Raw genomic sequence first — 24,327 nt, 5'->3', positions numbered from 1 at the left:
ACACACAAACACACATATGTATATGTATATATATATATATATATATATAGAGAGAGAGAGAGAGAGAGAGAGAGAGAGAGAGAGCATAGAGTGAGCTGAAGAGGAAGAAATATCTAAAAAATAAAATTAAGGGATGAGAGTGGAATATATTGGGAGGAGAAAGGGAGAAATGGAATGGGGCAAATTATCTCTCATAAAAGAGGCAAGAAAAAGTTTTTTCAATGGAGGGGAAATGGGAGAAGGTGAGAGAGAAAAAGTAAAGCTTATTTTCATCACATTTGACTCGAGGAAGGAATAACAGACACTCAATTTGGCATGAAAATCTATCTTACACTACAGGAAAGTAGGGGAGAAGGGGACAAATGGGATGGGGGGATGATAGAAGGAGGACAAATGGGAGGAAGGTATAATTAGAAGTAAACACTTTTGGGGAGGGATAAGGTCAAAAGGGAGAATAGAGTGAAAGGGGGCAGGAAAGGATGGAGGGAAATTTGTTTGTACTTCTCATTTGCTTATCATGGATTTTTATAATTTGTCTGTCTGGCCCTGCTCTCTAGACACTAAACTTCCTTTTCTTATTTGAAGACACCCTATCTTATTTCAGTCAATCAGTAAATATTAAATGCCTGTCATGTGTCAGGCACTGTGTTAAACTCTGGAGAATACAAAAAGAGACAAAAAACAGTATCTACCCTCAAAGAGCTAACAACTTGATAATGGAGGAGAAAACAAGCAAATATGTACAAACAAACTATATATGGGATAAACATGAAACAACTGACAGAGGGAAGGCACTAGAATTAAGAGGGATTGGGAAAATGACTTCCTCTAGAACACAGATTCCCAAAGTGGGCGATACTGCCTCCTAGTGGGAATGGAACAATCCAGGAGATGGCAATAATCGGCTCAGGTGCAACTGGGGTGGATGTTGAATAAAAATAAGGGGACAGTGGAAGCACAAGAAAAGAAGAAAAGAAAATTTTAAAAAGTCGTTGCTAAGTGTTTCAGTTGTTGTATAACTGTTAAAGTTATAGTGATTATGTTATTTTCCAAATAAACACAGAAAATGCAAGTTATAACTGGTCAGTGGTCAAGTCTGCTGACAGGTCTTAACAAGCAAGTGTTGGCAGGTGAGTGTGTCAGGAAGTCCAGTATGTCTCAGGAGGAATATGTGCATGTAAGTAATGACTTATTTACAATATGATATTGTACATTTGCATGACATGATATTGCATCATCAAAATTTCAATGCAGGAAAACTCCACAAATTAACAATTAATTATTAAATTTAATATGCATTGTTTAAAAAAATTATATATTTTTTAAATGATGCAAATTAAAAACCTGTTTAAGAGCTCAAGAAAGTAGTTTTCCAGGGAGTGACTGTGAATTTTTATTTTTTTTTTTTTTGTTAAAGAGGCAGTAGGCGCAATAAGTGTGGGAGCCTCTGCTCTAGAAGGTGGGATTTTACGGGACTTGAAGCCTGGGAGGTTTATAATTCTCACAGTGTCCATCACAGTTCTTGTTCAGTGTTTATTGATGATTAGAATTAGTAATGGATTCTAGGCTGACATCTGGGTTCTTGGATGCCTTGCCCTTCCAGGCCCATCACTTATCTGAGGCGAGGTTCAGAGTTCTGGGGCTTCAGAGCTTTCTAATTGAAGCATCTCATTTTAGACCTGAGGAAGCTGTGGCCTGGAGAAGGAAGTCAAAGAACTCTTCCAGTTGGTTAACGATTTTTCTCAGTTAATCTTGTAGCTGCAACTTTGTCGAACTTTTTTCTTGGCTTTTTCATTATAAGATAGTTGGATTTGCTGGATATATTGATATCTTCAAATAATAATTTGACCTCTAGATATTATTGCTTCTTATGTTTCTTATCTCAATGCAGCTGTTACATTTTTGATATTGTGTCTAATAGAAATGTGGAAAAAGTATATCCATTTTTTAAGAGTGTGTGTGTGTGTGAGAGAGAGAGAGAGAGAAAGTGAGAGAGAGAGAGAGAGAGAGAGAGAGAGAGAGAGATTGCCAATTATTCTTTGTTGTGTATTGTGTTGGCTTTTGGCCTAGAGTAGATAGTTTTGATTCTTTGAGGAGGATTTGTGTAGTATGTACTAATTGTTCCTTAAAAATTAGGTAAAATTTTTCTGCAAGTCCATCAGGACTGGGCACTTGGGGGTTTTTTTGGTGGGGGGAGGGAAGGGTACTTTCTTTATGGCTACATCTTCTTACTTTTCTGAAATCTCTATCTGGTTCTCTGTCGGTTTGGATATTTGGCATATTCTTGATATATCTGTGATCTCTACTTTTTAGCGTTCTCACTTAACATAGGAATGTGTCCTGATCATTTTTATTCTGGTTTTGCTGTGATTTCACCTTTTGTACTTCATTAATTTGTTTTTCTGCCCTCTTAAGCAAATTGGCTAAAGTTGTATCAATTTTATGTCTTAAAAAATAACTTTTAGTTTCATTTATCTTTTCTATAGGTTTTTTCAGTTTATTTCTCATTTATTTTCAATAGCTGCTTTTGCCTATTTTAGGCTTGTTTATTATTGACTTTCTAATTCTTTTCAATATATGAATTTGTTAATCCTTTTGTTTTTCAATAAAGAATGTTTTTAGGGATATGATTTTTACTCTAAGGATTGCTTTAGCCACTTCCTAGAAATTTTGGTACATTGTTTAAATCTTTGTCATTCTATTGTTTCTATGATTTGTACTTTGACCCACTCATTATTTATATAAATGTATATGTTTGTATATAAATATTTTTATGTGTAGAAATTTATGTGTAGAAATATATCAACATGTATCCTATTTCTCCCTTTTTACATCTGTTTGCAATATTTCCATGCTAACACTTGGTTGGTTCTATATAGTGCTGAGATAGTGTATATGTGCATAAATGTATAATTACATATTAATGTATTCCTTTGCAGTCTCTTTAGAAATTCTTTAGTCCCTTCCCCAAACCTTAAACCTACTGCACTCTAAAGCCCATGCATTGGACAACACGAGGCCCCTGCCCAAGCTCCACTTAAGAGCTGTTTTCTGGACTCTCCAGGCTTAAGAATGATTATCAGTTATAACTGTTGCTGTTTCCCTCCCAGCCTGATGCAGTTATTTTTCTTTGCCTCATTAAGGGTGGGCGCTACCTCACCCTAAGCGAGTACCTGAATAGATTGTGGCCAAAAGAGGCCAAGGTCTCCCATTGCATCCTGGGCCATCTCCAGTTGTCAGATGGTTCTGGAGGAGAAGTGAGGGTGGTGACCTTGCACAGCCTCCCTGGCTCCAGACAAAGTCAAGTGCTAGTCATGTCATCATTTCTCTGGTGGCATGGTCTTCTTTAGATGGTGCAATCATATATCTTAGCTCTAGTTATTTCAACAATTTGTTCAGTTCTATATTTTCCTCTTTGTTTATTAATTTCGGTTAGACTTATCCAAAAGTGAGAGAGGGCCATTGACATTTCCTGCCACTATTGTGTTACTTTGTATGTCTTCTTGTAGTTCAGTTAATGGTTCTTTTCTGATTTTAGATATTAAACTATTTGGAGCATGTAATTTGCATATAATATTGAATTGATTTATTGTCTATGGTTCCCTTGAAGATAAAGTAGTTTCCTTGTTTATCTCATTTTCTTTTTTGAATATTTGTTCTTGTTTGTCTGATAGCATTATAGATTTCATTATATTGGATTGGCTTGATGTATAGCAAATTTTTTTCCCAGCCGCTAGTTTTTATGTGGTGAATGTTTTTATTTTTAAAGTGTGCTTCTTATAAGCAACAGATTGTGAGGTTTCTTTTCTCTTATCCAATCCATCACTCTTGTTGGATTTTTAATCCATTCACATTGAAAGTGATTAGATTTATGAGATGACTTCGAATCTCCATTTGTCTATAATATTTTTTTCAAACTCATATTTTTCCCTCTTCCTGTAAACATAGCATTCAATCCCTTCAGTTATTTTAGCTTAATCTATTTTAAAGCAACCATGTTCCTATTTGCTATCTTCCTCTAATCCTTAAACTTCCCCTTCTGTTTGTTATCACTTTCCCTATTTTGGGAATTTTGATGTTATTAGTTCCTTTTTCTTGTTTGCTTTTATCTAGTTCTTTGTTTTTCCCCTCCCAGCCAGGTAATCCAGTAGAACCCCCATCCTCTCTTCTCCTTCACTTTGTTTTGATAGTTTAAGACGTTATGGCTTTCTGCACTTTTCTCTACCAGCTCTGGAACAGCGTGTTGTGGTTCCATGTTCTTCTCAAAATTCGCAGTGTTCTCTGTATCATCAGGTGTTGATTCATTTTCCTGTGTCTTGCAGTATTGTTCATAGATGCCTGAATTCTTTTACTTGATCTGGAGGACATTTTCCTTTCTGTTTTTAATGTCTGTCCAGTTGATTTATCTCCTGATATTTATGGGTCTTTAAATGAACTATCTTCCTCCTGAGATTTTGGATAATTTCAGTCTTTGTAGTTTATTTCCCCCTACACTCAGGTTCTTACCCCTCTCCTTTGATGGGCCTTTTCTCTCAGACCTAATGGAATGCCACAAGACCTCCCCCACCCCCACCCCATGTATCCTGCTCCACTTCTGTTCCTCAGTTCCCTGGCTCAGCTCTATAGAAAGCTGCCACTCTTTGCTACCCTCATCACCTGAGCATTATTTCTGCTGTTTGGATCTACAGGTCTCTAAGAGGGAGTGGGGGATGGGTGTGGAGTCTGATGTAGGGGCCATGGGTCAGTTTGTGAAGCTCCACTATGAGAGATGTAGAGGTTGGTGGTGGAGGGGAGGTGTTTAGCGATGAGGTGAAGCATTAACTTTCTCCACTCTACCTTGAGTTTTTACCTTATTTGGGTTCTTGGTGTCTTGGACTGTGGAGACTGCTGAAACTGCTTTATTTCTGGCTTAGAATTCCTTTTTGAAGGAGGTTTGAAAGGTCATGAGGAATGGAGAAAATATCTGATTTTCCATCGTGTTGGTCACATGACCCAGAAATCCCTGCTCTGATTTTTTGTGGTGGTGGGCATCTTTTCCGTTTATTCATCTTTCTAGTCTTAACTCCTGAATTGGAGTTGTTTTTTTGTTTTTTGCCAGAGCCAGGCTTTTAACCAGCCTACTTTTGGGGTGGGGTATATAAACACCTTTTTAAGTGACTGCTGAAAGTTTCTTTTGAGAACCATTGGAAAACTGTTGCTTCGTACTCTGGCGATTTTTGTCGTTTATACATTTTTCAATTTTTTTCAATTTCTTTTTTATTTTTGGAGGACTGTCTTTTGTTAGATATTTAATCCGAAGACCATCCTCCTCCCACCTTCTTTCTAGTTTTTCTTATTCTTGATATGTTACTTTTAGTTGTACTAAAGCTTTTTGTTTCTCTATTCAGACTTGTCTTATGTTATCCAAATGATGGATGGTTAGGAATTTTTCCCTTATATTTCTGAAAAATGCAGTCTTCTCTTAGCCTTTTCAATGGTATGACTTTTACATTTGTACTGTTGATCTTTTAGGAATTTATGCTGTCTGATTTAAAAACCCAGAGATTTTAATCTTTCACTTTCTTGTCTTTAAAAGCAAAATTTGTAATATTTTTCAAGCAGTTTTGTTGATTAACATATTCCTTTCCAAGTCATTTGTATTTTGGGATATGTTGAACACTAGATTACTAAGTACATTTGGTTATAAATCTTTTCTCCTTCACTGTTTGACTTTTCTGTCGTTTTTCTGGTAACGTCTAATTTTGATCGTTATTGCTTTATGCCATAACTTGAGATTCAACAGTGCCTCAATCCTTTCCTAACTTAACCTTTTTTCATGATTTCTTTTGGTATTAGATGTTTTGTTCTTTCATATTAATTTTATTATTTTCTCTAGAAAGTGTAACCCATTAGAATTTTGACATAGCATTAAACGTGTAGATTATTTGTTGTATTGTTATCTGAACATACACTTGTATGACCCACTTATGCACATGGAGTACCTCTTAATGTATATTTAGTTTTTTTTATTTCCACAAAGTTCCTTTTCTAATTGCATGCTCACTCCTAATTATTTGTTACATTTTATTGTTTTTTAAAATGGTATTTCTCCTTTCAGTTTTTCTTAGTTATATGTGTGGCAAGTGTGTATGGAGAGTTCATTTGAGTGAGGAAGCTCTCTGGAGCCTGGGAGATGTGAATTCAAGTCCTCCATCCAGCCCAGGATGGCTGAATGGGCCACTTCACATGTTCTTTGAGCTCTAAGCAGCTTTCTAAGATCTTCAGTTTCAGAGAAGGTAGCAGCCTGTATGAACAGTGGACATTTCCTCTAGCCATGAAATCTGAGACTGAATCTCTCTTCCTATATATCTTTTCATTAGCACATGCATCAGAGAATCATAGAAGGGGAGAGTTGAAAAGGATCTCAGTGGCAGTTTAATGCAGGCCACAGAGGAAAGGAATCTTCCCTGTATCATACCTGACACATGGATTGTGTAGCCTCTGCTTGAAGACCTTGAGCGTGGAGTTCCAACCATTCCACTTTTGGGCGGTTCTCATCATTAGCAGATGTTTCTTGTCATCCAACTGAAATTTGTCTGTGTGTAACTTGTCCCCATTTCTCCTGGTCCTGCCTTGAGCCAAACTGAACAAGTCTGGCCCTCCTCTGTATGAGTCATTTAAATGGTAGAAGACAGCTATCATTTCTCCCTTAAGTCCTCTTCTCCAGATTAAACACATCCATTTCCTTCCATCAGTCTTCACGTGATGTAGACTTGGGCTCCTTAACGTTCCTGATGTCTTTGACCGCTTCTGGCTTGTCAATGTTGCTCTTTAGCTGTGGTGTCCAGAACTGAATATGATTCTCCAGATGAGGTCTGATGATGGCTGAGTACAAAGGGACTCTTACCTCCTTATTCCTGAAAGCTAGTTCCCTTAATGTGGCCCAGAATCCCAGTCCTTTTTGACTGCCACCTCACACTACTGACTTATGCTAACCCCTGGATCTTTTGAGGAGTTACTTGCTATCAGTCTCTTGTCTCTCCATTTTCCATTTGGGTAGTTGGTTTTTTTGTACCCAAGTTTAACTCTTTGGTACATTTATCTGTCTTAAATTTCATCTTACTAAATTCATTCCCATGCTCTTTCTTGTCACAATCTTTTTTGGATCCTCACTCAGTGGTTCAGTGGGTGAGCTGACTATTTGAGCTTTGTGTCATCTGAAGAATTAATGAGGATATCCAGGTCTTTATCCAAGTCTTTGGTAACAATGCCAAGCACATGTCCCTGGGCCATGACACTCCTGCAGCACTGATCCTGAACCATTAACAAATTCTTTTTGAGGATCCATCCAACCAGTTCTGGGTTTATCTAATTGTATTATCATATATTGCACATTTCTACTTTTATCCACAAGAATATCATGAGTTATTTTATCAAAGGCTTTCCTAGAATTCTAAGTAAATTATTTCCCTGGCATTCCTCATTTACTAGTTAAGTAATCCTGTCAGAATGGAAAAGAGTTCCCTCTGGCATGCCATGTTCCTTACCGTCTGCACTCCCCTCTTTTGTTTCTGGGAGAAAAGCTCTGCAGCTGAAAATGTCGTTGTTGGTGTTCTCCTTCCCCAGCCTAAGCATGCCCAATGTGACTTTTACAGGCCCATGTGTGTGCCCATATTTGTCCTCTATCTGCTGACCTGGCCGCCATCTTCAGCACATTTCTTTGAAACATCTAAATGGCTTAGTAAATTTCCCTGTGTCTACATCTCCCTTTTTAGACATGTTTCATTTTTCTCCACAGTGGAATGTCTCCTCTTTTTGTCCTTAGAGTTTTCTTATTGAGCATTTTTCCCATTCCTCCTAGACTGATTTCCTTGAGGCAGTCTAGTCCCATGAGACTCCACCTATCTTTTCTCTCTTTGAAATATATTTCCCAAAGTCTAGGATTCAAGTCAGATGATAGCCATGTCTTCTCCTTCTCCTTCACAAATGTCTTCCCAGAGTTGACATCATATCTATTCTGGCAACCACTTAGAGCTAACATAGCAAATAGCTGACATTTATATAGCCTTGTATGCTGGGCACCATGCTAAGTGCTCTACAGTGATCCCGTTTGTTCTTCACAAGAACCCTGGGAAGTAGTGTGGTTATTATCCTAATTTTACAGATGGGAAGAATGGGGTAAATAGAGGTTAAAACATGACTTGCCCAGAGTCATGCAGTGTTGGAGGCCACATTTGAATTCAGGTCTTCCTGACTCCGGACCCAGAGCTCTACTGACTCTGCCACCTGGCTGTCCACTTACTCCATATTAGTGAAAATCCTGTCTATAGTAGAGCTTCCTCTTGTTGGTGCCTTTATATTTTGAAGGATGAAATGATTACTGAGGCACATAAAGTTATTAGCTGCTCTGTTTTTGGCAAAGAGGGAAAGCTCCAGCAGATGCCTGGATCCTTGAAGTGTCCCTTTCCTACTATATCCTGTGTCTTTGCCCTGCTTGTTATCTCTCTCCCAAAGTCTCCATCTCTTTGCTCTTTCTGTCAAGGTAAACTCTAAGGTAATCTTCAAACTCTAATTGTAATGTTCAATGGGGAGTTATAGCAAATGACTTCTAAAGTACCCATCTCTTCTAACATTTTAGGCTTCTAGGACAATATGTGGCATGACAAGTTTGTTCTAAGATGGTATGACATTGTTCAACCCATTGACTTATAATTTGCAGCAGGTAACATTCTTTTCTGTGATCTTTATGATGAGTTATCAGCATCTATTCCTAAATTGTACCTCTTGGATGAGAAATACTGGCTCATTTTTATCACATTATACCAAAACAGAAAAAAAAACAAAAGGAAAAAGCAGCATTCAGAGATTTCCATGTGATCCAAATCAGCAATTGTCAGAATTTGAGTATAGCTGTGGTGACTGAATGTTTCCAGATCTGTTCTCTCTTAGAATAGCCTCTGTAGTCCCAGGCAGTCCTCAATCTCAGACATATATTGATCTCATCAATTAAAGTTACATATTACTCTTTTTAAATTAAAATTAAATTAGCTTTTAGAGTTCTTCAAAAGTAATCTCCATGAAGTACCTGCTTTTCAGAAATGAATGAGAAATTCTATTTAGAATTTTGAATTACCACATAAAGAGCCCTCATCATATTCTGGAATTTGGAGAGTCCTTGATTTAGCTATTTAGGGAAATTAGAAATAGAAAACTTTCTGTCTCTTCCCTTTGAGAACTATACATAGTTAATCCTCTTCCTGCCCTATTCCTGACAAATGGAGCCCAGTGAAACTCATGGATGGGAAATGATCAGGACAGCAGTTGTTATCCCTGTGAAGACGAGATGGAGAGACACTCTGAATATTTTGTTATCCTTCTCTCAAATTTGGCAGATTTGGGGGTGGGCATCAACAAAAGTGACAATACTGGCTAGATGAACATGGTCCTACTTCTTTTTCCTATGATTTTCAAAGCTGCCACAATTTGGTTCCGATACAGATTTTCTCAAAACTGAAAGCCTGTACTTAAGGAGTTCCAGAGAAAATGTCATTCCTCATTGCTACTGAAACTGCCCTTCCAACAAAGTGTTGCTTATTTGGGGAATTTTATCCTGAGTCATTGATTCAGCATGGGACTGAAGGTGAATGTCACATCGGACTTCATGACTAAGTCTTATTACTTTGCCACTCTCTGTATGTGGCAGGTGAACTCTTTCAACCTATTGTTAGCTAACTTATAGAAAAGCCAGAAGCATCCTAATTCTTTCCTCTCCACCTGGCATTTTAACTGTACTTAATTATCACTGAAGGCACTTAGGTCTTTTCTAAAATCTGACTTGCTTCTTCCCAATGATTAATTGTAGAAACCTGTTCTTTGAAAGAGAAGTAATTGGTGCTCTCCTTAATCATTTTAATCCTATTGCTTTAGAAACATCTCCATGTACACATTTTCTTCTCTTGGTAATCAATCTTTCCAATAAATTATCATTATTGTTGCACATCATATTTTCTCATCAGCAGTTCCCAGATCAGTTCCTATCTAGAATATATTTTTCCTGATGGAAAAGTTGATTTCATCCACGTATGATGCTAATAAAAAAGTTTCATTTTTGTATTTGATATGTGAAATTGAAAAGACTATATCTGACTCAAGTAGAAAATAACTCTTTTAATTTTCTTTCCAAAGAAATTAGTCTTCAGAAATGCCAAGAAAAAGAAGGTTTTCCTCAAGGAGATAAAAAACTCAAAAGATATTACCAGATCCCAGGTGTCCTGTCCTGGCCAATAATGCTGAACACCTTACAAGGACTTTGGGGTGTGTACCCTTGGATTTTTAGAATCTGCTTCTCCATTTTCATTGCCACACAGCCCAGGATCTCTAATTTAAAAAAGGTCGAAGTGTGGATTGTGTGGAAGTGTCCTCTGGATCCTTAAGATGGGAAGAGTGCCTCATGCCTGGTAAGGTCACCTACAACATGAACTCATTGACCAGTTATCAAAGGAGACAGTTTATACAGCAATCTTTGGATTGGGATTCTAGATAACCGAATATAGGTAATAGAATAGATTATAGAATAGACCCAGACTAGCTGATTGCCACTACTGGGAGTGTATGTGCTCTAGCAAATGCATTACCAACTCTGGGCAGGTAGAGATCCATACTAAACATATTTTGGAAAAGACTAGCTGGATGCAAGTAATCCATAATAATCTCAGTGTCCTTAAATCATCAAAGGAAGTGGCATGGGTGGAGGGTCTATGAGAATCGATTGGCATCTAAATGTAGTAGAAGAAGCTAAATGAATTACAATGTTCCAGAGATGGAACAGATGACCATCTGTGCCAACTAGAGAAAGGGAAACAAATACCAGTCTAAGAAGCACAAACTCTAAGGCAAATTAATTCACCAAATTGATCTTTAAAAAAAAGTTTCAGGATAAAGAAAAATCTAAACAAAACGTCACTGAGAAGAAACATCTGAAAAATTAGGACTTATTTCAATTGAAAATCTGAAAAAAACATATCCTATGTAGGAAGTGAGATTCCCCATCTATACCAGAAAAGTAGCATGCATTTAGACAAAGCATAATGGTTGACAGATAAACAAGAACACTGCATTTTGCTTAAAAATAACAGAAGCAGTGAAAAAGCATCAATGTTCAACAAATATGCTCCAACATATAAAGTTTCTAAACGTATAAGGGGAAAATGAACTGTTACCCCATGGCCCAAAATGTTTAAACCACCAATGTAGTAAAATGTAAACATCTCTCAAAGCTGGATAAACCCAAAAATGAGAGAAAAAGGAAAATGAGAGAACCCAGCTGAGTGTTGGAGATACTAGTTTTGAAAGACTTGTGATCATCTCTTCTTAATGAGAATATTAAAGAATAGAAATCAGAAGTACCTCATGGCCCTGACATAAAGCAAGTGAACAGAGATGGTCAAAATAAACAGGAAAATAGGAACATGAAACTCATCCTTCCCATACAATAACAGAAGAAAAAAAAAAACGTTGTGAATGCTGGGAACACAAGCAAACCTACAGACCTAAATGGAGCCTTTCCATGACAAGCTAAGTTGTGAGTAATTCAGTGAAATACAGATCATAGAAATAAGTACGCAAAAGAAAATACATTAACCACATCTATTACAAGCAGTAATAAAGATATAATTATGATACGCTCAGTAACGAAAGGGTCAAAGACTAAATCACCAAAACAATGAATTCAGTTTGGGAAAGAGGGTGGAAAAAGTGGAGCCAGCTTACCCACCTTGTAGGGATGCAGCTACAAGAGTCCTCAGAGGAAACCTGTCTCAGACAATGTACAATCGGAACAGACCAAAATCTCTGTATTAGGACTTGACGATGCAATTGGAAAACGTCACCTCCCTGTCCCTGCACCTCAGAGGAGCCCCAGACTGGAGCAGCGCCCGCCCCTTCTGCGGTAAGCCAGGCTCCCCACATCTGCTCCTGCCCGTTCAGGGTTCCCCACCCCACCCCCGCACCTTTGCCTCTCGCTGTGCTGGAGGCTGAGGCAGAAGGGACTTGATCTCCCTGCAGTCCCCGACCCATATCCTTGCTCTAAGCCCAGGACCTCCCAGGTGGATGGTGCACCTACCCATAGAGGGCATCTTGGTCCAAGCAGCAAGCTGAGAACCTGAGAGCCACAGCCCAGAGGCTGATGTGAATGATGGGATTGCTTTCCTGGGGAATGTGAAAACCAGCTCTAGGCCATGGTCCCGGTGGTTTGCTGGGAATTGCCTGGCAAAGGAAGATTACCTGCGGCTGAGGATGACAAGCCCTCAGGTTAACTAACTTCAGTCGAAGTGTGAAGAAAGACTAACCAGGAGTGAAGCAGGGTGTAGAACTCGAGATGGGTAGTGTGTGGAGGGAGGGATGGAAGGGAAAGGGGTGGGGAGAAGGGGGCTTTAGAGCAGATTGCCTGTAGACTTCCAGTTTCTGCCCTTAACTGTAACAACCCAAAGTTTCTAAGGCTAAGTGGGCAGTATTCACAGCAGATCAGGACAGGCAATGAGAAGGGCCAGGGAGTGAGATGTCCTGGAATCTGTCGGGGTACTGCAGGTCGCTAAGGTTTCTTTTCTAGTTCAGGCTGCCTTCCTTGATTACACTTTCAGGCCATTAGTAGCAGAGCAGGCAGCAGGGAAAAGAGACCCATTTGGCTCTGTTGGTCTCTGAGTGCTATCTCCTGCAGCTCCCCTGATCCAAGGGAATTTGTTTCCTCCTCTCTCCATCCCATTCCTTACTTTCTTGGAAGTATTCAACATTCTGAAAATGTGACCCTCTATATCTTAGAACACCCATGTGGATGGAGCCCAGGGCTGGAATCAGGAGCACCTGAGTTCAAATCTGACCTTAGACATTTGCTTCTGCTGTCTCCCTGTGAAACTCATTGCAACCTATTTGCCTCAATTTCCTCATCTATGAAATGAGCTGGAGAAGGAATTGGTAAACCACTCCAGTAGGTTTGCCAAGAAAACCCCAAGTGGGTTTGTGAAAAGTGGGACAAAATTGAAATGACTGAACAAACATATACATATGTGCATACGAGTGTGTATATAATTGTATACACGCATACATGCACATACCTATATTCTCCATCCCTAGTGTCTCCCCTAAGCTTCAGTCCCAAGTCATCAATTGCAAGTGAACTGTTTCAAACCTGATATCCAAGAGATCTTAAATTCAACATACCCAAGATTGAATCTATGATATTTTCCTTCTTGTAGATTTTCCTATTTCTGTTGAAGGCATCACCAGGATCTTAGATTCCTAATCTCAGCTTTACCTGTGACTCCTCACTCTCCCTCACCTCACACATCCTATCACTTGTCAAATCTTGCTGATTTACCTTCACTTCACAGTATCTCAAATTCAAGTCCTTCTCTTCACTTTCACAACTTCACCTTAGTTCAGGCTTTTACCACATGGGATGGAGATGATTGTTGCAGCCTCCTTGCTGCAAGTCTCTCTTCTATCTACTGTCCATCCTATACCCTGTTCCTGAAAGTATTTTCCTTAAGCAGAGATCTTCCCATTTGACTTCCCTATTCAACTAATGCTGTGGCTTTTGGAATAAGACAGGCATTCTTCTGTTTACCTTTTAAAATCCTTTATGAGCTAGTCCCAGTCCATCTTTCTGTCCTCACTGGCTGTTACTCCCCTCCTGCATGATGGGATCCAGCCAAACTGTCCTCTCTGCTCTTTACACACAACAATACATCTCCCATTACCATGGCTTTTTTCAGTGGCTTCCCACATACCTAGATTGCAGTCCCTCCTTATTTCTAAGAGAATTCCTTTATTACTGTGGATCTCAGATCTGGCTCCCTACACAGTCTCATCAATGTTTACTAATGGTTGGTTGTCTTTAGTTCTAGAAGAGGACTGATATGACATCACTGTGCTAGATTCAACTGATAGTGTATCCAACTGTTGCTGATCAGACCAATATAAACTCAGAATGTCCTACCACAGGTTGTGGACAAATAATCCATGTGAATGTTTAGTGTGGATCCTCTAAATTTGCACATCTTGTGTTTCTTTTGAGACAATTCAATTTGGCTTTGCTCATAGAGCACAGCACCTTCTGTGATGTGGGCATGCCATGCTGAGCCGTCCTGTGCCAGTGTCTCCCATATCACACAATCAGTTCCAAAGTTCTTAAGACCTTGAAAGTGTCCTTGTACAACTTCTTCTGACCACCATGGGAATGGTGGCCCTGTCTGAGACCTCCATAAAATAGCCTTTTAGGCAAGCTTATATTTTACTTTCAAACACTGTGGCCAGCCCTTCACAATTACATTCTCTGAAGTCAATTTTGAACACTTGGCAGTTTTGTTTAAGAAAGGACCTCAGTGTCTGGTATCTTATCCTGCCAGGTGATCTTCAGAATCTTCTTAATAAAATTTAAATGGATAAGATTCCATTTCCTGGCATCACATTGGGATACTGTCCAGGTTTCCCAGATATACACCAATGGGGTTAGCACAATGGATCTGTAGACCTTCATTTTGGCAGTCAGTCTAATACCTCTTTTCTCCCACACTATCCTTCCAGGCCTCACAAACATGCATCTAGCTCTGGCAATGAGTGGGTCAATCTTATTATCAGTGTCTACATCCCTGAAAAGTACACTAAAGAGGTATGTGAACTTCTCCACAGCAATCAAAATGACTCCATTTGCTGTAACTTATGGTTCTATGTGTTGATGGTTTGCTAGGGGCAGAGCACCTGGGCTTTCTTGGTGTTAACTGTTAGGCCAAAATTAGTGCAAGCAGCAGAGAATGAATTCATACTTTGTTGCATCTCAACTTCAGAGGCTGCATTGAGTGCACAATCATCTGCAAACAGAAAACTAGGCACCAACACTGCCTTCACTTTGATCTTGACTTGTAGCCTTTTCAAGTTGAAGAATTTAACATTAACCTTGATGGTGTGTTCATGTTCACTGAAGGCATTTAACAGCATGACTGAAAACATCATGCTAAACAGCATGGGAGCAAACACCCAGCCGTGTTCCACTCCACTGATGACTGGGAAAGTCCAAAAGAGTTGTCCATTATCCAGAACCCCAGTAAGCATAATGTCATGAATGGACATACATTGCTTATGAATTTCTCTAGGCAACAGAATTTGTCTTAATTTTCCATAAACTTTCGTGACTGTCAGTATCAAAGACCTAGGTCAGATCGACAAACTTTATGTACAGACATCTGTATTGCTCCTGGCATTTCTCCTAAAGTTGGTGGGGAGCAATCACCATTCCTCAGCTGTTTTCTGAAATCACACTATTCTCAGGTACATAACTATCTACCAGGTAGAGGATGAATCTATTAAGGAGGACTCTGGCAAGGATTTTGCCAACAATGACTAAGAGAAAGACCTCTCCCCTCCAACTATCCCTGGGATTGTTGAAGGACAATCTCTTTCCTTTACCTTTATCGAGATGGACAGTAGAGGCATCCTTGAATTCCTAGGGAATGAGTGCCTCTTGCCACATAACATGGAAAATTTCTGTCAGCTTTTGTATGAGCAAAGGACCCTCTACCTTGTAAATCTCAGCTGGAATAGAGTCAGCACCAGGTGCTTTGCCACATGAAAGAAGCTTAATGGCATTCAAAACCTCTTGTTCAGTTGGAACTTCATCTAGGAAGGGATTGACTTCAATCTGAGGTACTTGGTTAATGGCTTCAGCACTGATTGATGACAGTCTTTTGAAAACAATACAGGAATGTTCAGCCCATGTCTCTAGGATCATATCGTAATCACTAATCAGTGTGACTCCATCAGCAGTGAGGAGTTGAGATGTACCAGAGGTCTTTGGCTCATAAATAGGCTTCAGGTCATCATAGAAGCATTTTGGATTGTTACTATCAGCATAAAACTGAATTTCATCTGCCTTTTTACTGAGCCAAGAATCCTGCATCTCTCTAAGCTTTGCTTGCATTTTACTTTTGATGGAATTACATGCTACTTTCTCAGAGAAGGATCAACTATCCTGCTGAGAGTTTAAAACCCTATAGAGTTTTCATTTTATCTTTTAGCAGCTTCTGAATTTCCCCATCATTTTCATCCAAACAGTCTTCATCTTCACGAGTACTCAGACCCACAGAGGCAAATGCAGTGCTGCACACAAGATCTCTGAGAGCTTCCCCCTCCTTTTCTGCTCCACTGTTGCCAATTATGTGTTGGCTCAGCTTTCCCTCCAAGCTAGAAACAAAGTGTTCCCTCTTAGAGAGGAGCTCTAATCTGTTGACATTAATTCTTCTGCTAGTTGTTTTTGCCTTGGGGCTGCCGCTAATGTTGATTTTGACCATTTAGCTTAGAGAGGATGCCTATGATCAGTTTGACACTTGGTGCCATGCATTGCCTTTATCGCTCTCACATCCAGTCCTTCTTTTCTCCTTATAATCACATAGTCTATTGAATGCCAGTGTTTGCGGTGAGGGTGCATTCATGAAGTTTTATTGTGTTCAGGTATATGGAAGACAGGTTGATGATGAGAAGGCTATGATATGACCATTGCTGTTGCTGTTTCCAACTCCTTTGTTCCCCAGGGCTCCCTGCCCAATCTGGTAGTCTGGGCCTACTCTAGCATTAAACTCACCCAGAATTATAAGCTGGTCCTCTTTTGACACATCGATGATAAAAATCTCCAGCTCTTCATAATTTTTTATTTCATCAGGGTTTGTCATGGTGGGAGCATAGGAACTGATGATGGTGGCATGACATTTTCCTGCAAGTGTCAGTCATATTGTCATGAGTCTGTCCTGCACTCCTCTTGGGAGGCATACATGCTTGTTGAATGGATTATTTTGATTGCAAAACGTACACTAACTTCACAGTGCTCCCCTTCACTGCAGCCACTCTAGAAAAACATGTATCCAGCTTCAACTTCAGCAAACTAGCCTTCATTTGCCAGCCTTGTTTCACTCAATGCTGCTATATGGATGTGATACCCGCTGAGTTCTTTTGCAACAAGAGCTGTTCATCTTTCAGGTGCATTGAATTTTGAATTTATGCTGTCAGTAAGTGTGCTCACATTCCATGGGCCAGTGGTGAGTGGCATTGTCTTCACAAACATTTTTATACTTTTTTTGGTGTTTTAACTGCAAGGTGGAATCCCTACCTGCAGAGGGAATCAGTCCAGGTTTAAGTAAGGAGACAATTTTTAGGGCACCTTTTCTAGAACCTTCCTTATACCAGGAGATGAGCAGTGGGATCCTTAAAAGACTGCTCAGATACCCAGGGAGCTGCTGAATCCCACAGTATTTTTCAGTGAGAGGACGACTCTATAACCTGGGCCACCTGTGTGTAGTACTGTGACCACCTCTCTCAGGATATCCACTTTGAGATAAGTAAAAATGGTAAGATATAGTTGATATCTTCTGATACATGCATAAATTGGATTTAAGTGAGGCAGAGAGACAAAGTCTCTCCTCCAGTGTCATCACAGTCCAGTGGCAGGACAGAGTCAAGATGATTGGTGATGGCTCAAGATGCAGTGGAAGACCTTGCTATCTTCAATGTCTAACCAAGTTCTAAGTGCTCTACAGCACCTGTTTCAACTGCCTTGTCCACTGCAACAGTGGATCCTCATCTGCCTATTCCACTAGAGGAATCCTTCACATCCTTGGGTAGAGAACCCTCTAATTCACCAACCTCAGTCCCCATGGTTACCCTCAATCTGGTTTAGCCTGTTTGTCAAAAATGTTTACTGCACATTACAGCTTCTTGGAGCCACAGAAGTGAGTTAGGTGGAACAAGTGAACAGAAAAGGTAGAAAACAGCCCTGAAGTAGACTCAGAAGTCTTCATACCAGAGGTACTAGTCTTTCCTGAACACACCCTATACCCTTCAGTCTTTCCTAAGCAATAGTGAGCATCAAATTCTATAATGGGCTGGTGGAGTCATAGATTTGCATCTAGAGAACACTATGGAGATCATTCAGCCTAAACTTCTCTTTTTACATATGAAGAAATTGAAGCACAAAGGTGAAGGAACTTGCCTAAAGAACCCAGATAAATGGCTAAGTTGAGATTATATCCAAGGCTCTCTCTGCACTGCACCAAGCCCAACAAGAAGGGGCCCAATAGCAGGAAGAGGCAGGAAGTATGGTGGAAACAGCGCTAGACGGAGATTCAAAGTAGGTAGCTAGACAGTATTTGAGTAGCTTGATTGAAATTTCTCCCATCTGGGCCCCAGCCCTTCATCTCTAAGAGAGGAACAATATGCTCATGCCACCTAGAGAGACAGTATGGATCGAGGAGAGGGCATGCTGAATTTGCAGTCCGGAAGATGTGGATTCATCTCCTGCCTCTGAAATTTCTAGCCATTTCTCTAAGTCTCAGTTTCTCTTCTGGAAAATGGACATAACTGTACACATGGAACCTGTTTTCCAGGGTTGTGAATCTAGTCTATCAATTGCCTTGAAAAGCTTAGTATACTCTATACATTTCAATTCTTATTCCTGCTGAAGAGACAGTATGGTCTAGTGGATATACCACTGACTTCAGAGTGAGAAAGAACTGACACAGAAGCTATGTGACCCTGGGCAAGTGACTTGACCCTGTTTGTCTCAATATCCTCATCTGTAAAGTGGTCTGGAGAAGGAAGTGGCAAACTACTCCAGTATCTTTGCCAAGTAAACTGCAAATGGTTTGAAATGAGTGAACACCAAAAAGGTCAGTTTTCCTGACTTGCAAGGGCAAAAGGAATCTTTTGTTCAGGATGGCCGTACATGAAGAAAAGCACAGATATTCCTTTCCTTATCCTTCAAAATTACCCATATCATGGATTTTTCATAAGGACCAGCTGGGAGGATCTATGAAAAGAAGCAGTAGCCCAAAGGCACAGCAAGAGGGGTTTCTCCCAGCAGCTGGTCACCTTTCTCTTCCACTTTCTAGATCACCAGCCCCTCACATACTAAAGGGTATCCACAAGCCCAGCAGGCATGTGTCTCAGGGAGCCCTCTTCTTCCTCAACACTAGCTCCCACTGCTCAGCCCTAAGCAGGCACTGGATGCTCCTTCTTCCATGTCTATACTCCATCTCCACAGTAGGCCCCCTGACCATCCCTGCTTCTTCCTGAGCTAATACTTTGAGCTCCCCACCAAATTTCAGACTCATCATTTCCTTCATCTTCTTCATCACCCTCACTGGTCAAAGATCTCCTGCTCTGCCATTGTTCTCCAAGGTCGACCAGGCCTTACATTCCATCCCATGTCCTGCCTGGGGCTTTCTATCTACTCTGAAGCTGGAGTCTCCCTTCACTAGAATGGGAGCTTCTGGAGAGCAGGTACTTCCCCTCTTTTCTGTTTGTATCCCCAGCACTTAGCAAATGAAGGCTGTTCCATGATCCTATTTCATTTCAAGCATCTAAAGCATTTGTAATAGTAAGGCACTATCTAAATGGGAGCTGGTCTGGTTATCATCAACATGGAAGAGGTGCTCAAAGAAAACAATGTTTTGGGCCTAAGATCAGTCAGCCAAATAATGTCAAGCAAATGTTGGCAAACTGGGAAGTGCTATGTGAAGTATAAGAACAGTTCTGTCAAGACCAAAGATAATATCCTGAACTGAGGTAGCCAGAGCAAGCCTTCAGAGCCAAAGAGAGAATGAATGAAAGTAGAAGAAGGGATCACAGCCTAAGTGAATAATGCAGTGCTTTATTTGTATGTCTAAAAGGTTCTGATGTTTCTGACACCACAAATTTTCTGAATTTCAGATAAACATAACAAAGGGACTCCAGATAACATCACTGGGGACCTCTAGGGAATGGACCACATTGTCAGATGTAAAGCAATGCTGTGCTTTTCTCTTCCTTTCTAGCATGACACAAATGTAACTTCCTTCCTTCTTTTCTTCCTTCCTTCCTTCCTTCCTTCCTTCCTTCCTTCCTTCCTTCCTTCCTTCCTTCCTTCCTTCCTTATGATACAATGAAGCTGCTAGATACATAGCATTGTCTACCTATATTCCCCTCAACCCCCTTCCTAGTTTGCGTCTCTAACACTTTTCCTTGATGTTCTCCCAATCTTTATTTTCTCTTCCTTTGACATCAATGAGGAACCAAATGAAGGCATTTTGGCAAGACAGATAAAGAGAAAATTTTGAGAAGATATGTGAAATAGGTACAACTCCAGAAGATCTATCTACATTAATGCTTGGAATCCAAAAAATGCAAGCAACCTTGGAGAAATTTGCAACCACCTCTTTCACTTTTGCTCCATTGAGTAATAAGGAAGATTTTCTTTGCATCCCTCTCTATGCTGTAAATGGAGGAACTTGAACATAGTTAGCATGGATGGAAAAGACTCTGACTCACAACGATCTGACTCTTTTTATGTCATTCACTCATACTCAAGAAAAACAAGAATGCCAGAAGAAGAAGAGACATTCAAGGCCAAAGGGTATGTTGACCTGAAATGGCAATGTGCAGCCAATGAACAGACTTGATAATTTTGTGGACTCATAATATTTCCCATTTCTTTTTTTTTAACTTTTTAAAAATTTTATTACTCAAAATCCTTTTTGGTTTTCTACTTCTTTTTTGACTCTTGAAATGAAGCTCAGGACTACTGATTTCTGAATGGAGAGAAGTAAATAGTTATTTTCTTCTCTGAAATTTTAAGATACACACACATGTATGTATGTGTGCATGTACACATGCACATACGTTTGTATAGACACATATACACATATATTCATTCTTGAGCTCTCACATGTATTTGTATTTTGGTACCTGTTAGAAAAGACAGTAGTAACTTCCATCTGGAAAATTCTCTGACTACTCTGAAATTAACTGTTTCACATTCCAAACGTCTCCAGGTTGTCCATCAAATTCCATAAAACACCTTCCCCAAATGTAAACAAGTTTAGGTTAAGGTATGGGTGCTAGCAACATTCAAATACTATTTTTCAAAATTTTAATCTCAGTTAAAATAATGATCATATGCATAGTTTTCTAAAAGAAACATTAACATTCACAAAATAAATTAGATTACTATTATGTCACAATTTAATAGAATCTTTAATCTTTATCAAAGTGTTACATGATCATAATTTTTTCATTAAAGGTCTAAGAAGTGCATTTGCCCTGGTCACTATTAAGTTACTCATAAAATTTTTAATCTTGTTTTTAACAAAAACTTAAAATGGAAGCCAAAACCCTAACTTAGTGACATGAACATTGCATAAATTAGTTATTTTCAGGGGAAAAAAATATTATTAGTACCAAACCATACCTTACATGGATTCGATTGGAATGCTTTTTTATTCGTGTCAATAACTTTGAATGATTAACCATAAACATGCAAAGCCCTCTTGTCTGAATGAAACTTCCTCTCCTGATTTCCTTTTTCCTAGACTTTACTTAGACTGGGAAAGTCATTCATGTTGAAGCTATTTTCTCTAACCTGGCATTTCTAAGCAGTATCTACAATTCACACTAAAGAAAGATAAAAGAATGTTATCTCTAACACACTGTTCTTACTTGTAGAGAAGTTCTAAAAAGAAAGGGGACCAAATACCGCACCCTAACAAGTGTCCAACTCATTCCTTTTACCAAGGCAAGACAAGTGAAGTGATGCCATCTTTGGAGGGCTTTACCCCTTATGTGCCACACCCAGGGCCTCAGACCATGTCACTCAATGATGCCCTGGGCTTTCATTTGCCTATTCTCTGGACTACCTGGTCCTGCTAGCACCGAGGGCAGCGATTGTTCTGTTTCACCCACAGGGACATATGTAGCAATTATGGAAGGAATGGTTACACTCTCCCCAAACCACAACACAATCTTCTTGTTTGTTTTCAGCTTGACATCTACGACAGGCATCCATCACCTGGACCCGACAGATAGCTCACGTATCGCACTCCACATCCCAGCTCCACATGGCCACTGTGTTCCACTTCTTGAGGAAGAACATCTTGTCACCTGTGGCCTTGGAGCCTGAACTGCCTGAGTATGAGGCTGACATGCTGGGCTCCTCTCAGTCCTCCACGTTGGCCATGGTGGCATGGGCAGGCCTGGCCAGCTGGTGGAGGAGAGGCTTGGGGCGAGAGAGTCGGGAAGCTATAGTGGCGGGGCTGAATCTCCTTGAGAGAGGCTAATATTTCCCATTTCTTTGGTAGACTTGCATTGAAGCAAAATGAACTTGGCCCATGCATCCATATGTACACATATAAAGACATGCAAAAATGCCTGTGTGTATGTATTTACCAAAGTGCATATATGTATATACAAAATTATGTATATAGGACTAATCCTAGCAGAGGCCTACTTGTGATGGGAAACAACAAGGCTTTTCCAACTGGCTGCCTTTTTATAAATTCCCTGACTGTCACATTTAAAGTCTTGACCTAGACTGTTCTGGATTGAGGGTAGTGGAATGTGGCTCTGCGAACACTTGGATACTGGTATGGTTGGAATGGGGAAGGTGCAAGAGGAGGAGGAAGAAGAGGAAATTTGGGTACTGTTATGTAGTGATGCCATCCCTAAGACTGATAAGGATTGATATCCACAAAGCCTACCACTGCTGTTTCCACATCATTTGCTTCTCTTGCTCATCTAAATACCTTCTTTCCTTTGGTCTGGAGCCAAAAGCGAAGTAAGGTTTGTCATACTGAACACATTAAAGGTGAACTGCCTTCACCACTGTCTTCTTAGCAGATTCTTTCCAATAGCTCCTTCCTCAAGAAACTGTTTAGAATAGATTTGTATTCTCCAAAGTTCAGGAAGTCTTCCACTGGGCCTTCCCCATTCTGTGCCTCCCTATGGGTAGAAGGCAGTGTCCTCATAGTATTTTTCTAATTTGGTAAGAACTTTTTTTTTCTTACAAAAGATATCTTGTGCGAGTGTGCCCTGCATACACATCCTCCCAGTATCTGCCTCTTCCTTCACCAGACAAGCCAAATTGTCAAAGGAGACAAAGAAGGCAAAACTCACATATGTGACCTGAGATTCACCAAGATCCACAGTTTGCCACGTTGGCAGGTGTCGGTATCTTGTACTGCTTGTCAGCATTAGAGCCATTTTTTGCTGGAAAACAAGGGCAAAACGATTTCTTTGCATTTGGAAAGGGGCAGCACATGATAGTTTCATTTTCTGGGACATTTTCTGATTCTCACGGATGATTTCATCCCCTTTCCTGCCACAGCGAATACCATCCATGCTATTTGCTTCTAGGTTTTGGGAGGAAATTCGAAAATCTCAGCCATTTGAACGAGGTGAGGCTATTTCTTTTTGTGCATTAGGAAATAGATGTGCTATCTGCCAGGCTAAGCGGTCCTGCTTAGAGGTTCACCCACCATCTCATATGCTAAATGAAATTTTCAGACTACAAATCTTTGTCTTTTGTGTCTTCAGGACACATTGAAGTGCAGGTTCTCTCGTTGCCTTGGAAGCTTAACAGAATAAGAGCTGCAAAGTCCCAGGCATAAGAGTTGTGACATTAACATTGTTTGATATTAATGTGATAATAATTATAGCTTTGGTGACTTGGGTCATCATCTCCTGCCTTGTTGAGTTCCTTTCCTGGCATGGGAACGTTGTTTGTGTCAGCTGCCCACAAGACAGAGGCAGTTGAAGCACTACCCTTGAGTGAGGTCTGTCTAGAGCCAGCAGTAGGTAAAGAAAGACATTCAGCATGTCAGGTAGGCTCCACTGGAGCTCTGACTGGGAGATGCCACTGTAGAAGTAGTACTGCAAAATCCAGGAGGACAGTGGAGGGGAAGGGGAGGATTTGGGTATTCTGTACAAGACTAAATAGACATTTGGCCTGAGGCCTCTGGAGTTTGGGGCCTAGTTTTGAGGTGAAGTTCAGGAAAAGAAAACTAACCAAAACATGGTCACAGTCATGTAGGAGTAGTAGAGGAAATGGATGAGCAAGCATCAGGAAGAGTCCTGGAGGGAGAACTCTCCTCCTGGCTCCTGCTTTAAGGACTTGTCCCAGATGGTCCTTGAAAAGTAAAATGGGTCCAGTCCTAGGGCTGCAGCTACTCCTGCCCTTTTCTGCTGGAGGCATGGTTGGCTCCAGGCAAGCTCTACTTCTGCTAGCCCTAGTTGGGCTCCTGCATCTCCTGTGCCCTGTCCTGCCAGCCCCAACACCCTACCTCCCTCCTGCTCTTTGGGCCCAAAATAAGAACATAGCAGACAATCACAATAATGACTATAGAGTATGGGAAAGAAATGATGTTTCAGTTGCTCTCCACATTGTACTCCTCCAAGCCATCTATATAGTTATGGTAAAGAGGGTTGTTTTTTTGTTAGGTTTTTGGACGTAACTAAGCTTTTTCTTTGGTATAGGGAACTCTAAATTAGGAAACCTTG

The 24,327-nt window shown here is 40.2% G+C and overlaps 1 pseudogene; it reads right to left on the bottom strand.

Annotated features, from left to right (window-relative positions):
* Nucleotides 1-2,543: 2,543 nt before the first annotated feature.
* LOC140512537 (RING-box protein 2 pseudogene) lies at nucleotides 2,544-22,009 on the bottom strand (annotated as a pseudogene).
* Between the last annotated feature and the right edge of the window lie 2,318 nt (nucleotides 22,010-24,327).

Source organism: Notamacropus eugenii, chromosome 6, assembly GCF_028372415.1.
Source record: "Notamacropus eugenii isolate mMacEug1 chromosome 6, mMacEug1.pri_v2, whole genome shotgun sequence".
NCBI lineage: Eukaryota > Metazoa > Chordata > Mammalia > Diprotodontia > Macropodidae > Notamacropus > Notamacropus eugenii.
This window is presented reverse-complemented; position numbering and strand designations above follow the sequence as displayed.